The sequence below is a fragment of the Phalangium opilio genome, unplaced genomic scaffold (assembly GCF_054372755.1).
Source record: "Phalangium opilio isolate 3A_F unplaced genomic scaffold, DU_Popi_V2 ptg000352l_1, whole genome shotgun sequence".
Taxonomy (NCBI): Eukaryota; Metazoa; Arthropoda; class Arachnida; order Opiliones; family Phalangiidae; genus Phalangium; species Phalangium opilio.
This window is the reverse complement of record NW_028324228.1, coordinates 2,226,389-2,244,328: the sequence shown is the minus strand read 5'-3', so window position 1 is coordinate 2,244,328 and position 17,940 is coordinate 2,226,389. Positions and strand designations below refer to the sequence as shown.

Genomic DNA, 17,940 nt, shown 5'->3' with positions numbered 1-17,940 from the left:
TAGAACCACTTGTGATGGAGAAAGGTTACACGCATGATGTTCTAAAAAATTGGGTAAGAAGTAGTTCTATTATTTCATTTAACCATAGTTTAATTTTGGATTTTTGGTAAACATGTGGGACAAATAGAAATAAAATAAACAAAGGAACGGGTGGATGACAGCATGGAGTCCATGCTGTCATCCACCCATGGACTGACGTATTGTGGATTTCCTTCTCTCTTAACCTTTATACACATTAGGCTCAGGCTCGCGTGTTCACGCCTTCGTCAATTCACATCTTCTCAACAGATCATGAAAGACATTTGCGCTAATGTTCAGATACACGCAAATACTTCGCTTTTATTATTTTGACAGCCAATAAAATTTGAGCAATCACTGCACCATATTTTTGGTCCATATGTACTAACACTGACTCGGCTGAGTCTCTGAGTTTAAAGCTGCTTCCGGCATTGTGAAAATGTGACAAATATACGAAACTTTTCGACGCCCTCAACACCCCACCCTTCCTCTCGTCAGTGATTGGTGCTTTTCTCGCGAAGGAACAAAATTCTTAGTCTAATCGCAAGAAATTTGTTTCTTGGCGAGGTGAGGACGCAAATTAGCGAAAAACCCAATGTGGACAGTAGCGCAGTCTTGCAAACAAAGAAAGCGAATATGCGAACGCGCAAAAGGTGTCAGTCTCGATAGGCCTTTACGTTCCACAAGGCATTTCGCTTGTTCGCCCGTTCAGCAGAGAAAAAATATGACTTGTAACCCAAACCTTGTGAGTGAAATTCGAATTTTTTCCCTCTGCGCATGGGTGAAATTTCAAACCCACCACTCAGTATCTTCCAGAAATATACAGTTCCGATTTCCCCACGTAACCTAGCTATTTCCGCTTCGATTTACAGTCGTCTCTCATTCCTCGTGTGTTCTATGGTCTAGTTGGGAATCCACACGTTGAAATTTATTAATGTTCACGTTGGAAGCTTTTACTAATGCTTTTTCGCTGCTTTGAAGTGCTTTCTTTAGTTTACTTTATGACGTTATAATTTTCCTTTCTACGACGAAGAAAGTTCATCTTTTGGGACATCCGGAGCGTTAGGATGTTTTTCTTGAACAACATATTTTTGCTGTGAAACCCTGTTAAATGTAATTCGAATGGGAATCGCTTTCGCGCTTTTATTCACATAACTTTATTCTAGGTTTAATACGGGGCTGGAGGGAGGTGCCAAAAAGTATGGTTTTCGCTTGTTCGAAGTCATCGTGAATCAGACGCTGCTTTAGCTTATTTTATTGCTAATTTTTCAGTTATTTAAGACTAGGTAGTTCAATATTTTCTGTAGCTTTGGCTAGCTAGCAGAAATACGACGCACTTCAGGTCTCGCGAGATGACAGATCACAGCGCGCCACGTGATTAGTTTTAACAAAATTATTTCCACGTCATTCTGTTATAAGTGTTGAGAATTACTGTTCCCAGATAATAGGGCGAGTTCGCCGACTATTTAGTGTTTCCACTCTCTTTGAAACACCGGGCAACGCAGTTTAGCAATGACTAGTCGTTTCTAAATGATAATATCACGTGTCAGAAGTTAATAACGATGACTCTTAAGGTTTTCTATTGTTTCCATTCCTGTTAGTTAGAATTGCATATGGCATTCGTAAAAGGGCCTGACGTTTCCATGGCCAGTAACGAAAGTTTTATAAGTTTCCGATAAAAAAATAAATAACTGAGGCTGTAGTTTTCTAGACAAGAAGCGTGTTCAAAAGTGAAACAGTGGTAACGGAGCGAACCACACTTTACCATTTTGGAAAGAAAACCCCTTTGAAAAGCGACACTGAAATTTTATCTGAAACTGAATTAAAATTGCTGCTGTTCTTCATTATTATCCCATACGGTATACAAACCATTCCAATTATCATTAATTTTCCAGTGCTTGAGGGGTACCAGACGTTGAGATTTTAAATATCTTTATATCTTGATCAAGATTTTATGATTTTGAGATTTTGAATGACATTTTGAATGAAATTTTTTACTGAGATTTGAAAGATTTTGACATCTTGTTCTAGGTTTAAAGATTTTGATATTTTCAACGAAATTTTGAATTAAGATTTTCAATGATATTTTGAATAAGTTTTTAATATTTTGAATTAGATTTCAAGATTTTCAAGAAGATTTTGAATGATATTTCGAGATTTTTTTAATGAGATTTCGGGCTTTAGAGGTAGATTTTGCGACTTTTCAGGATATTTCCACATTTAGCGATATACAGTTCCGAGGTTCAAAGGGCATTTCGAAATTTCCAGCCTATGATATTTTAGGCTGAGATTTCGAAATTTCTAGATTTTAAGGTGGGATTTTGTGATTTTAGGTTAAGATTTCTGGATTTTAGATGATAAGGTTGAGATTTCGTGATTTTTCATTTAAAAGTTGAGATTTCGGGATTTCTTAGATTTAGAAGAGAAAATTTAGTATTTTGAGATTTTAAAGAGATTTGTAACAAACTGGACGGGATAAGGCCTCCAGCCCGAAAGGGGCGCGGTGATCGGAAACAATCTTGCTAAGAGATTGTTTGGAATACGCTGTGAGTCGTACTATTCCCAAGATTGAAGTCAAAAACTTCCGCACATATTTTTCCAAAATAATTTTTTTATTTATGTTACTTTCTTATTTAAAATAGGCGAAAACCGATTCAAAACGGCAAAAATGGTTACAAATTGTACAAGAGAACCTATTTTTCGGCGCTGACCTTATGAGCATATATTTTTACGAAGAAATAATACACAACAAGGCGTTGATGATTAGTGAATTTATATTAAATTTCGCCATGCAAAGCGCTTTGAGCGATCCTACTGACAAATATTTGCAAAGACTTTACGAACAAGGAGGTTTTTACTCTTCAAAATCAGAATTACTTAGCGAAATATTTATAATTCCAGTGGAACGTGCAGTATTCGATGGAAAACCAATAGAATTTTCGGAATATTTTACACTGGGGTAAGTAACGTTCTAATGAAGGGAATTCAAAGACAACTACGAACTGGCACTAATTCTTACCATGAATGTATAGATAGTTAACTTGTAAATGGATCTAGTCGCCCAACATTTTGAATGGAGAAATTGAACTAGTGCTGGGCGGATCCGATTACTTGGAAAGATCCGATTACCGATTACGATAACTACTTTGAGCAATCGATTACCGATTACTTTACCACCCGTGTTGGGATAAATTATTAAACCCAGCACGGCAGGTGCCTTATTACGTTAGATTAGGATTTTGAGGTTTTCACCGCAGGTTTTAAGATTTTGACTAAGATTTTAAAAACTTTGACCATTTTTTCGAGATTTTAAGATGACGTTTTCAATAAGATTTTGGAATTTTAAATGAGATATCAAGTTTTCATGAAAATTTCAAGATTTTCAAGAAGATTGTAAGATTTTTAAGATTTTGTAAATGAGATTTAGGGATTTAGAGGGATATTTTTTAGCTTTGCTGGATATTTTCAGATTCAGTATTACACTTCCACGATTAAAGGGTATTTCGAGATTATGATATTTTAGGATGAGATTTCGGGATTAATAGATTTTGAGGAGAGATTTTTAAAGAGATTTCTAATGAACTGTATGGGATTACAAACGTACGATCCCTCGAATCAGGCAAAGATCATGCTTTCAGAATGGAAGAACGATCTATAAAAGGATCGATGAGAAATTTCATGTTCCACCATGGATATGTATTAATAGTAACGTATTATGGATTCCTATCTGGGAACAAATCCTTCTGCGTAGAGTTTGCAAGTTCTCTCCCCGCTTGTTAAAGGAGTTTTCCTCCGCGGTCTAACCCGGTTTCTCCTTTCCATCAAAACTTGCTGAGGTTAACGGTAATAGTTAGTATAGGGCGCTGTAGGTTAGCTGTGGCATAGGGGCTAGCCACCACCCCTCTATGCATTGTAAAGGGACCCACCTGTAAATAAGCCACAGGCTTAGTGTGGAAATCCCTTCGTGGACAAAGCTTAGATTATTATTATTATCTCTTACCTTCAAGAGGTATTTAACTTAGACGGCTGTTCAGCAGAGAAAAAAAAATATGACTTATAATCCCCAACCTTGGAAGTGAGAGGAAAGTTCCTATTTTTTCTCTCTGCGCATGGGCAAAATTTCAAACCTATCATTCAGGATTCTCCGGAGAGATATAGTTCATTTACCCCACGTGACCTACTGACCTTGCTATTTACACCTTTATTTAAAGGCATCTCACATCTACAGGTATAACATATATTTTATGGCCAGGTTTTGGGCCTAGTTATTAAGTTTAAATACTTTAGTATTTATACATATCGATGGTTCCACAATCCTTACCTCGTTTCCAAATTTGACGCCTGAAATTATTCTATCCCATAAACAAACTTGTATATAATTATATTTATATTACATTTTACGCTGCAGTGTCCTTTCGAGACCCGCAAGGGTGTATGAAAATACGGAAACGTTAAAAACCTGTAACCTAGAAGAAGTTCTTCTTTAAGCTTAAAGGAGTAGAAAAAGTTTTTGAAAAGTGGTTATTTTTTTCAGAAGTCCACTAATTTAGCCTAGGAAGTAAACAATTACAATAGCTGGTATAGCGTACCTCTCTGCTGGGGTAAGAACTCCTCTAAACTTTCGTGTGTCCCCGTTTCCTAACACTGTAAGAAATCTCGAGCTCCTCTCTTGGAAGTGTTTCTTCATGTGAGCGGGGCGTGACTTCTTCAGCCCCTGAACGCTGGATCTCTAAAGGGGAGCGGAAAACGGGATAGATCCCACTATGTAGCACGTTTGCGTTAAAAAAATTTAAAAAGGAACGGCCATGGTTGTTAAATTGTTTTTTATTTCTTTTTTTTTTCATATTTCATTTTTTTTCAGTAGCTTTATGAAGAATCATAAAAAGATCGAATGGCTTTGACTGTTTCCAAATTGACAGAACTAATCCCTTCCCTGATCCTATGGTACAGAGGGCTCGGTTTTACAGTGATTTCCGTTCCCTTTAGAGATCAGCGTTCATTTTCAGCCAATAACTGTTTCTGTCCCAATAGGGCAAATTTTGGCGTACGAGTCGCACCTAAACTGGAGATCTGAGTAAAGTTATCGCGAGGTGGCGAATATGTCACCCTTCTTCTGTATTGCTACACAAGAGAGGGGAGTCCCCAAGCCCGATTTTGGTTACTTCCTAGGCCAAATTAATGGACTTATTATTATTATTATTATTATTATTATTATTATTATTATTATTATTATTATTATTATTATTATTATTATTAGCAGACGACGCGTTGAGTCTGAGTTCGTCGCTTAGCTCGCGTTCCGGTTTATGCTCTCGTTTTTCAATTTTGACACCGTTCTGTCTCCGGTTTTTTGAACCCTTCGACTTCTAACGTCCTCCGTTACCGGTAATTAAACTTAATTTTAAGTTTTTTACACTATTTTTCGTGTTTCCGCTGCCTTGCGATCCTATCCAACGGTAGCGGTTTGCCATACGAGTCGGTTAAGCTCGTTGGTTCCATCGAACTCATGACGGCCTTTATTCCTATAACTGTGTTTGAGACCCTGCTAAGTCAGACCTAGTTTGTGCTGATCTTGATTGTTATTTCTCGGTTATTGCAATGGCACATTCCAAGGACCAATGTTGTAGTTGCGATGCCCCTTTTTTTGGTAAGCAGCAAGTGATTTGGTGCGCTGGCGGCTGTAGGAAGCGTGTACATAAGAATTGTACGGTTTCTGATTCTTTTACATGCCATGACTGCAAACGGGCTGCCAGAAATAGTAGGCCTTCTCGTAGCCCTACTCCCAGGAAGAGTGTTGGAGGCGCGACTTCAAATATGCAGAAAACAGGAAAAAATGACTCTGTGCCTATGACCGCTGTCCACGAGGCTTTGCAGGAACTTTTAACCACTGATAGCCTTACTCGCGATCCTAATTCAATTTTGGATCACATTTTGAGAAAAGTTGATTCAACTGAAACTCTTGTGGCTACCTTACAATCCCAAATCACCTCTCTCACCACACTCACTACTTCTCTCGCACAACGCGTTGACATCTTAGAGAAGGAAAAGCTAGAACTAACTGAGGAATTACACAATCGCCGCAGAGCCGATTTTATCACTACTGATGTCACGACTGCAAATCGACCAGATTCCCATAGTTCCCCGCTTTTCTCTCACACAGTTGCAAATCACACTTCTGCACTTACTCACGCTAACCAGTTCTTACCACGACTTGGCCCCGCAAACGCGTCGGCTACTCCTACCATTCAGCACAGGGTTGCAAAACCGGCTAAAATAGGGTCCGCCGTCAACTCTAAGTTGAAAGTCGTACCTCGGAAGTCGGGTCCCAGGGGTACTATACGCAAGGCGATTTTCGTGAGTCGATTGGAACCTACCCTACTCTCCAAGGACTTGCAAGAAATACTTACTGATGACGTTGGCATTATTTCACCAATCTGCATTCGCCTTAAAACTAAGAACCCCACCGCTGACCATTCTTCTTTCTATGTGTCTTGTGACAATGACAGTGATTTTGATGCGTTAGCTGATCCATCTAATTGGCCAGTTAACTGTATCATAACTGAATTTAATGGTGTCCCCCGTGACATTCACAAGCATAGTAGTGAACTTGGTGTTCCACCCGTCATTCCCTCACAATGAAAGTACTACTACTAGCCTACCAGAATGTTCGTGGTTTACGGACTAAAGCTATTGAATTTTTTAGAAACACTGCTACATTAGACTATGATATTATCTGTTTAACTGAAACTTGGTTTAATGACTCTCATTTTACACTTGATTATTTTCCCGATTCATACAATGTTTTTCGTGCTGATCGCTTAGATCCCCAATTTGATAATGTCCGCGGTGGTGGCTCCTTAATTGCCGTGCGGAAGTCCATCCACTGCTGTAGGCGTCGCGACCTTGAGGGTACTTCGGAGAGTGCTTTTATTGAAATTCGCTGTTCGTCCTCTCAATCTTTAGTCCTGGGCACTACTTACTTTCGCCCTACCCTCACGGACGTGGATTATGGGCTATATTCTGATAGCTTAATACGGGGTTTGGATGGCGCTGCTGCTGACATTATTCTCCTGGGTGATTTTAATCTTCCTGGGGTCGACTGGAAGAACTACAGTACACGAGGCTGTAGTGCTCCCACTCGTTCCAAGGCTACCCCTATATTTGAACTCTGTTTTAATTTTAATCTCAAGCAGATTATTGCTCCCCATAATACTGGTAATCTATTGGATTTATGTCTAACAAATCTTAATAATTTGTGTATTAATGGCCTAGAGGATCCTCTAGTTTCCATCGATGCATATCATCCCCCATTTTTGCTTACCTTACCGGACGAAACTTGCGCACCACCTCCACCACCTGACTCTACTTACGTTTACCGAAAAGGAGATTATGACCTCCTTTACTCCACACTTAGGGATGTTGATTGGGCTATACTCCTCGAATCGCGTGATGTTAATCATTGCGTGGCTATTCTTACGGATCACGTTAGGGCTGCGATGGACTTGGCTATTCCGCGTAAGGGTCGTCGTGGTTCTCCCGGATTTCCCTTATGGTATTCTCAGGCCCTTCGCGCTGCTATTAAACAAAAAAAGTATTTCTTTCGGAAAAAGAAGCGTACACGAGCTTTAGCCGATCTCATTGAATTTAAACGCCTTCGAGCGGTTGTTAAACGGTTAATTGTACGCGATAAGACTACTCATGTTGCCAGTGTTTGCCAAGATGCTTCTACGCACCCCAAAAAGTTTTGGAACTTGGTCAAGGGTAACCTTCGAACTGATTCCAGAGCTATAACTTTAAAACTTGATAACGTTATGGTTTCTGATCCTGAGCGTCTGGCTGGCAGCTTTGCTGATCATTTTTCTCGTGTTTCTGTTGACAATACCAACCCTGCTGAAGGCTTTCTTTTTGACTCTCCTATGAGTGTCACTACACCCTATCTCTCTCAGGTTATTTCGCCCTCAGACATCCATAAGGCTATTGTTCGGCTTCCTAACAAGTTCTCGACAGGAGTTGATAGCATCCCAGCCTTTATTTTAAAGGGCTGCGAGGCCATTCTTTTACCATTGTTAGAACATATTTATAACTTATCCATTACTACTTGCACCTTCCCTACCCTATGGAAAAAAGCCGTTGTCTCTCCGGTATTTAAATCGGGAGTCTCATGTGATCCGAGGAATTATAGACCCATTTCGCTACTTTGTGTATTCGCTAAAGTTTTCGATATAGTCATGCACAAGCATTTACAAACTTGGTTCAACTTATTCCCTAATGATTGTCAACACGGTTTCTCCCCTGGTAAATCAGTTGACACCAACCATGCTGTTTTTATGAACTATGTAGCGCCAATTGTGGAGAGTCGTGGGCAAGTAGACGTCATCTACTTGGACTTAGCAAAAGCGTTTGACCGTGTCTCTCATAATCTTTTGAGAGACAAGCTTTGCGCAATGGGAGTTGATGGCGTATTGCTTAAATGGATTTCTGATTATTTGAAGGAGCGTATTTATGTCCTCAAATGCAATGGTTCGCTCACCACGGTGGAGTACAATCTTTGTTGTGGAGTTCCGCAAGGTTCTTCTTTAGGGCCATTGCTTTTCAATATCTATATTTACGACCTTCAGTTCGAAATAAAACATTCTCAATTACTGCAATTTGCAGACGATAACAAATTATTCAGGAGTATTAATTCTGACCTTGATCACTTGCTTTTGCAAGAGGACATAAACACAGTCTCCACTTGGTGTCTTAATAATAATATTCCGATTAACCCCACAAAATCGATACATGTAAGCTATACTAGGCGTGTTAGTCGAAAGTTGATGACCTCATACATTATTGATTCAAAACCCATACACACAAAAAATGAGACCAAAGATTTGGGTACAATATTTGACACTCAATTGCATTTTTCCAGTCATGTTACTAGGACTGTTAGCCTTTGCCGTCGTTCCTTGGCGATTTCCCTTAAAATTAGTAGACAGTTAAAATCGCTTCGTCATTTTCGCATATTGTATCTAAGTTTGGTTCGATCTAGATTGTTGTTTGGTTGGGTTGCATGGGGTGGCTGCAGCCAATACCTCTTGAACAAAATAGAAGGAGTACAGCGAAAATTTATAGAATTTAGCCATACACACTTTTTACCCAAGGCTCAATATAATTATGAACTGTTGTTAACTATCCTTGATCTCCTTAAAATTAACGACTGTATAAAACTAAATCATATAACTTTTATTCACAAATTAGTTCACAATTTCATCCCACTTTCTACTCTAGTAAATGGTCTTAATTTTTCGGTCCCCATACATTTTCGTAAACAGTGCACTTTTTACAATCATAAATTGTCAATTGATCCTGTAATTAGAATGCAATCAACTTGCAATTCGTTTGCTAATATTTTTGATCTCTTTTCAGATAGTTTAATTAATGTACAAAAACTTACCCGACAGTATATTATAGATGATTACTAGTTGTTTAAGCTACGAACACAAAAAAAAATTACTAAATTTTGTACTTAACAGTGCTACTTTAATCAGTTTTTCCTTACATCTATGTCATTACGTGACTCTTCTATATTTTGTATTAATTATTAATTCGTATAATTCTATTTAATTTTGTATATTCTATTTAATTTTGTATATTCTATTTAATTTTGTATATTCTATTTAATTTTGTATATTCTATTTAATTTTGTATAATTTTTATTCATTTGTACATTTTGTTATTAACTATGTATGTGTATATTCTCGTTAACTCACATGAGTTATTTTTATGCACATTAAACTTCCATTCCATTCCATTCCATTATTATTATTATTATTATTATTATTATTATTATTATTATTATTATTATTATTTATTATTATTCGGTTGGTAACGTCATTGTGGTCTCCGGCTTTCGTGTTCGTTTTGCGGTTTTTTTCTCGTTTTAATTGCGGCTTTTGTGCTTTTTCGACGTTTAATGACCTCCGTCTAAGGTATTTGTACTTTAATTTCTGTTTTGCACTCTATTATTACGGTATTTGGTGATTTTGTACTGTGTACGGGCGGCTCTACGTTTTCGTTGTCGTGTATTCTGGCGGACTCGCGTCGAGGGTTATTACTATAACCTGTCTCAGACCTTGCTCAAACCTCCACCGTCGTCTGCTCACGGATGGCAGGTTCCAGGGATACCTGTGGGGTTTGCGAAGCGCAGTTCTTTGGGAAGCAAAAGTGTTTGGAGTGCACTGGACATTGTAAACGCCGGGTTCACAAGGATTGCACTATAAATTCGTCCTATACCTGCCAGCATTGTAAGTCCACGGTCAGGACCTCCAGAAGCCCCACTCGTCGGGCTAGCAACTTGCACGACGGTACCACCTCGACTCCACTTACGCTCAACGATTTGCACGATGCTCTTAACGGCCTGCTTGAAGTTGATAGCCTCACACGAAAGCCCGACTCTGTCCTTGATGTTATTATAACGAAACTTGATACCCTACTCCTTCACGTTGCTACATTGGACTCTAAAGTCATGGCTCTGGAGAAAGACAAGGCCTTTCTCGAAAAGGAGAATGCTGAGCTACGGTCAGCCCTCCAGAGACCTCCGCCGACATTTCACTCTGAAACTGGCCTACCCATGAGTGCTCTTGCGTCTCGGCCATCACTAGGCCTTCTTCCACAGACGGCCCCATGGTTTAAACGACCGACAGCTCCTACGGGCGTAACGTGTGCACCTAAGGATCCCAGCATTGGACAACCTCAACCTTTCCCTACTACATCAGCGAAACCTCGCCCTCCCGCACAGAGTGGTATGGCCAAGACGTCACGCATTAAGACTGCGCCAAAGGGACCACCAAAAGCTCTCTTTGTGAGTCGTCTTGACCAATCCCTACTTTCGGCGGAACTCCAAGATATCCTTAAAGAAGAATCACAGATTAAGACGGCTCACTGTATACGACTCAAATCCAAGAGTCCGACAGCTTCCCACTCTTCGTTCTATGTAACCTGTGTAGATCCTATGGAGTTTGATAAACTAAGTGACCCGGCGATATGGCCAGAAGACTGCATCTTGACACCCTTTAATGGTGTTCCGCGTAAGGAACACCAACATAGCTCGGAGCTTAAATCATCGGACTCTCTCAACGACGAGCAATGACGAATTTAAGTTTTGTCTACCAAAACGTGCGTGGTTTACGCACAAAGTCTGCTGAATTTTTGAACAATGTTATTTCCCACGATGTGGATGTTATTTGCTTAACGGAAACTTGGCTTAACCAAGAACATTTTAGTTATAACTATTTTCCAGACAATTATACTGTTTATAGAGGTGATCGACCGGATCACGAATTTAAAAACGTTCGGGGTGGTGGCGCCCTTATTGCCATTAAAAAGTCCTACTTTAGTACTAGGCGTCATGATCTGGAGGGCGTTTCTGAGTGTGTTTTCATTCAGGTCAACACAAGCTCAGAAGAGGTTCTTTTGATTGGCGCTGTATACTTCCCACCCGCCTCAAACGATGAGCGCTATTATGATTACAAATTACGGCTTATGAAGGAATTGCCACTGCAGGACACTAATTTGTTACTCCTCGGCGATTTTAATCTCCCTCTAATTGATTGGGAAATTAATGGCACTATTGGTTGCACCTCCCTGACCGCAAAAAAAGCTAGTCATATCTTTGACCTTTGTTACTTTTATAATTTACGCCAATTTAACACATTACCGAACACCAGTGGTAATATACTTGACCTTTGCTTAGCAAATGTCAACAGTTTAGATATTGCCCCTTTAGACGAACCATTAGTTAGTATAGACGCATACCATCCCCCTTTTGGGGTTACTTACCCTGTTACATTGAGACATCATATAATTGGGACGGATCATTCATTTAGGTACCAGCTGGGTGATTATGCTCTCCTATATTCTCATTTACGTGATTCGGATTGGTCCTGTATTAGGGATTCCTGCGATGTTGATCATTGTGCTAAAACTGTAACTGCCTACATTCAGGGCGCTATGGAGGCAGCCATTCCTAGACGAACTGTCGGAAATGGTTCTGCTTATCCTAGCTGGTACTCTCCTGAATTGCGTTCCGCCATTAAACGTAAAAAATATTATTTTAAGAAGTACAAACGTACCCACGTCTTACAAGACTTTATTTGCTTTAAACAACAAAGGGCGCTTGTCCGAAAATACACGAAACGTGATAGATTATCAGAGGGTGCCAAAGTTTGCCATGACGCTTTGAGCCACCCTAGGAAATTCTGGAGTTTTGTCAATGGCAATATTAAGAGTAGATCCCACACAATTTCCCTCAAAATTAACAAAGAAGTGATCACTAATGCCGAGGATATTGCTTCCCATTTTGGCGATCATTTCTCTAAAATTTCCACTGATGAAACCACCTCCACCCGTTCCTACGTCGCTCATAGCTCAAATATACCTCACCACCAGCTTTCATGCTTACGAATAACTCAGCAAGATATTGCTAAGGCAATAGAAAAACTTCCAAGTAAGCTTTCTACGGGTTCCGATAAAATTCCGGCTCTTGTTATCAAGGGTTGCAGGGAACTCTTACTTCCCGCTCTGGAACATATTTTCAATCTATCCATTAGGAGTGGAGTATTCCCTACAATATGGAAGAGGGCAATAGTTGTACCGATATTTAAATCTGGTGCTGCCTGCGATATCAAGAACTATCGTCCAATCTCCCTACTAAACACATTGGCAAAATTGTTCGACATGATTGTTCATTCGAAATTGCAGGCGTGGTTCCAGCTCTTCCCTAACGATTGCCAACATGGCTTTCTGCCGGGAAAGAGTGTGGACACTAACCTTGCGGTTTTCATGGATTTCGTAGCTCCTGCTGTCGCGGACCGTGGTCAGGTTGACGTGATTTACCTGGACTTGGCCAAGGCCTTCGACCGCGTTTCCCACTCTCTCCTTTTAGAAAAGATGAGCGCTCTGGGAGTGACCACTGACTTGTTGAGATGGTTTCGCTCATATTTAGCTGACAGAATCAACTTAATAAAAATCAATGGCGTTGTTACACAGGAAACCTATTCAGTACATTGTGGAGTACCCCAAGGCTCCTCCTTAGGCCCGCTTTTGTTTAATATTTTTATTTACGATTTGCAATACGTGGTAAAATACTCTAAATTGATAGCCTTTGCTGATGACCATAAAATATGCCACAAAATTAACTCTCGAACAGACAGTGCTCACTTACAGTACGATCTAAATGCCATAGAATCATGGTGCCTATCTAATAACCTGCCTTTAAACCCCGCAAAGTCCATACATGTGTCATTTACGCGTCGCATCTGTAGAGAAATCTGCTACACCTACTCTATCGCACAGTCAACCATTCCCCAACGCTCACTAGTAAAAGACCTCGGAGTACTCTTTGATCGGGCTCTTCTTTTTCGAGAGCACACTTCGAACACAGTGAATCACTGTCGTCGAACACTAGGAGTAGCGTTAAAGATCTGTAGACCATTAAGGTCCATTAGGCACTTTAGATTGCTTTACCTTACTTTAGTCAGGTCGAAAGCTTTATATGGTTGTCTTGCTTTTAGCGGGTGTAGTACATACCTTAAGAAAATGCTGGAAGGAATACAAAGGAAATTCATTTCATATGCTCATACGTTTTTCTTACGCCACATGGACTATAAATACGAATTATTGCTTGATCACTTAGGTATCAAACCTTTACAGCATATGATGGAAATTATTGACATCAAGTTTCTGTATAAATTACTCCACGGTAGTATTTCCATCTCCGATTTGTTGGTTAAATTAAACTTTTTAGTTCCATCTGGTATAAGACGAACGACAACTTTCTATGTACCCACAAAACGCTTTAACCCAATTTACCGCATGCAAGAAAATTATAACCGGCATTGTACAGAATTTGATATTTTTTGTGTACATATAAAACAAATTTGTTAAAACTTCCAAATACCTCGATCTAAGTCATAATTTGATAACCTTTGTAACAATGTAATTTATAACATTATATAATTTATATACCCATTCCTGTAAAAAGCACCATCCATGCTGTGTACAATCTCGTGAACCATGTAATTAGTTTTTATTGTGCACATTAAACAAACATTTCATTCATTCATTATTATTTATTATGCTTTGAGCTGTTTTTACATCTGCTATTTTTCGTAATTAATTACATTGTACCCCACTACATATGCTTAAAGCGTGTGCGTAGTGGGGTTAGTTATTATAATTGTAATGTGCAGATTAACAATTTTTTTTTTGTGGTTAGGCTTGTTTCCAACTTATTAAATATATATATATACAAATAATGTAGTTTCTTACAAAAGGTTAGCTATCTCACTATCATGCTCCAGTATCCATTTAGTTAGTTGCTTTTTAAATTTAATCGAGTTTTCTTCAAGTTTAAGGTGCGTGGGTAGTATATTAAATAATTTATATCCTAGGTACATGGCTTGCTTTTGAGTTTTACTTTTATACAGTTTTGGTAATTGGAAATTCATTATATAAGGTGTTCTGATATCTCTTCTATTTTGGGAAAATTCTTTTTCTACACACTTATATTTAAAAATATTAACTATTATTTCCTTGACGAAGATTTGTTTTAAGGTCATAACTCTAAAATTAAAGTACGCCTGTTCGCTTTGAAATATGTAGGGCTTATTTATACAAATTTTAACAATACGATTTTGGAGCTTAACTAATGGGTTTAGCGTCGCTTTCGTTGCGCATCCCCATGCTATTATACCGTAAGACATTACTGACTGTACCAAAGCATAGTAAACCGTTCGTAATAAGCTCTTACCAAGAATTCCTCGTAAAGTTCTAAAATTAAAGAGAAGATATCTAACGTTCTTGCAAATATTATTTATGTGAGTATCCCATTTTAGGCCACTATCAACGATAATACCTAAGTACTTTAAGCTATCAACTCTATCTATATGTCTACATTTGTCACATGTGTCGTTATTATTTATACATTCTAGATTAATATGAAGTGTAAGGCTTTTAAAGTCATCCTCTCTCGATCGTGTTCAGAAGCGCTGACGCTAGATTAGGAAAACCAATGCAACATATATTAAATAGTAGCCAAAACTTTGGGACCTACGGGTGGTTTTTTGATTAAGCTAAAAATATGGCCTATTTATTCCTCCTTTATATGCATCCCTATTATTGTTTACTATTGATTTTTAATAATACAAGGCAATTTCATTGCAGAATGCTTGTTATTTTTGAAACTAAGCCCTTGGATTATTTTGAGTTCACCAGTCGATATATCAGGGACTACTTAAATTGGGTAAAACCAATAAATGCCGAAACCAACATCAACTTATTCGCTATCAGTTTGCCATTTTACTTGATGCCATTTGGATTTGCCATATCGTTGGTCGTACTGATTCTTGAAATTTGGGCTGGAAATGATTAAGAGTAAAAATTGATAAGAGTACCAATTTTTTAAAATTTGAAAAAGGTTTGGTAAATTACATCAAACTACAATTTCATTTACTAAATTTTATATCACTTGGATTAAACATTATTTGGTCAAATTCAATTTGTTATCATTTGGCGTCATCATTATTTCATGATATTCAATTATATATCAGCTGGATTGATTACTATATCACCCAACTGAACTTGATAACAGTCGGATTTAGTTTGTTTGAATACTGTAAAACCAAACTGAACTTGATATCAGACGAATTTTGTTGGTGTGAACACTCTATCACCTATCTGATCTTCATACCAGTTGGATTCAGTTGGTTTGAACTTGATATCAGTTCGATTATAGTTGGTTTGAACTTGATATCAGTTCGATTATAGTTGGTTTGAAATTTGAACACTATTTTAAATAACTTAACTTGATAACAGTTGGATTTATTTGATTTAAAAACTATGTCACCCAAGTTTACTTGATATGAGTTGTATGTAGTTGGTTAGAATACTCTCACTCAACTGAAATTCATATCAGTTAGGTTTGGTTGGTTTAAAGAGTATATCACCCAACTGAACAATATATCAGTTGGATTTTAGTTGTCTTGAACACTATGTCACCCAACTGAAGTTGATATCAGTTGGATTTTATTTGTCTTGAACACTTTATCACCTAATTGAACTAGATATCAGTTGGATTTAATTGATTTAAAAATTATCACCCAAGTGAACTAGATATCAGTTGGATTTAATTGATTTAAAAATTATCACCCTAGTGAACTAGATATCAGTTGGATTTAATTGATTTAAAAATTATCACCCAAGTGAACTTGATATAAGTTGGATTTTAGTTGCTTTGAACACTATACCATCCATCTGAACTTGATATCAGTTGCATTTAGTTGGTTTGAAGACTATTTTATCTCTCAAATACATTTTCCTTAACTGATAGAACAGAAGTATGTGGAATAATACAAAAACCTGGCTTTGATGACCACGCAGCAAAAATAATAAAATTGCCAGTTCCCTATATGGTAACGCTCATTACATTATTAATTAGCCTTTCCTTTAGTTCTAGGGAATATCCTGACTCACTAATAGAATTAAGCAATTATAATACCAATTATAAAAAAGACGTTTTTACAAACGGAAAAAACCTGATATATACTACATCGTTGATTTTGGGTTGCCACTCATTGTTCTTGTCGCGGCTTCTAAGGGACAGATATTATTTGTTCTAACCGTTTCATATAACACCACCATTTATTAAAGCGGTAACATTACGTCATGACTATTAATATCACATGTCATGACAGCATCGACTATTAAAGCGGTAATATTACGTCATGACAATTAATTTCACATGTCACAGCTAAAAACTGTCGATTCTTATCAAGTGCGTCAACTTCTTAACACATTTTCTTTACTTTTTATTTCGGCTGACATTTTTTGAAGCTAAAAATAAATAATTTTTTTCATTAAACAGAAATTCCCGAACTAAATTAAGTTGCAAACTATCCAACTATATACCAGTCTACAGGGGCGTGCCCCAATGGTCAATTATTATTCTTTTTTTTCAACTTTGACATAAACGCCATTACAATCATTAGTGATGCGTATTCCATCATCCTATATGATTATGATGATTTTATCTGTAATCGTTAGTCTAGCTAAATTACCTAAAATCATTCAGTTTTGCAACGAAAGAGAGTAAAATCAAATAAAAGTCCGCGGTAAAACAGCGTATGTGCAAGAGTTGCTTTCTCTTAGGCTTTATCCACGGTAAAACGCCGTAAGTCCAACAGTATGACATATAGCGTGCAACAACGTAAGTCAAAGGGTGATCAAAAAACATGAAATTTAGCACTTAAACTTAATTTTTCGCAAAAACCTTAAAAATGGTCCTAGAAAAAGGTTTATATTTTGATGTAAAACCGTTCCCAAACGTAACAAACGAATATTTCATTTAAAAACGGTTGCGACAAAATGGGTAAAACGGAGAAAAACTACCATGTTATTTCTATGGGAAAATTTTAACGTTTTCACCAAAAACACTGACTAATTTTATTGAAATGAAAACCACCCTTAGCAACTTTACTTTTTATAAAATTAACTAATGCGTGAATCTTTTTGAAATTTTAACCACATGTTGAGGGCCCGAATTGTAGTTCTGTGGAATTTTTACAAAACAGTTGAAAAAATGCGAAAAAAGGTACATCCAAACAAAAAACCCTCCTTATACATTAAAGTCAGTATGAAGTCTTATCTAAGAGAGCTATCGCTCTCCTAGAATAATAATAAAGGAAACTAACACCGCACTTACAAAAATTTAAAGATGTTTAACGGAAAATTACATAGACATAAATGGTAATAATATCGAACATAAATAAATCATGATAAACTAATGAACCTAGGTGTACAGTACCTAGTATCAGCAGTTCCCAGAAGAGCAGTTCTCGAATAAGCAACCGCGATTCCAAAAAACAGCGACGTTGTTGAGAACTG

General features: G+C 37.8%; 1 protein-coding gene across 1 annotated transcript in view; it reads right to left on the bottom strand.

Moving 5' to 3' along the window:
- LOC149602820 (ATP-binding cassette sub-family C member 1-like) overlaps positions 1-17,940 on the bottom strand; it is a 449,544-nt gene that overhangs the window by 132,429 nt on the left and 299,175 nt on the right. The gene's annotated exons all lie outside the window — the stretch shown is intronic.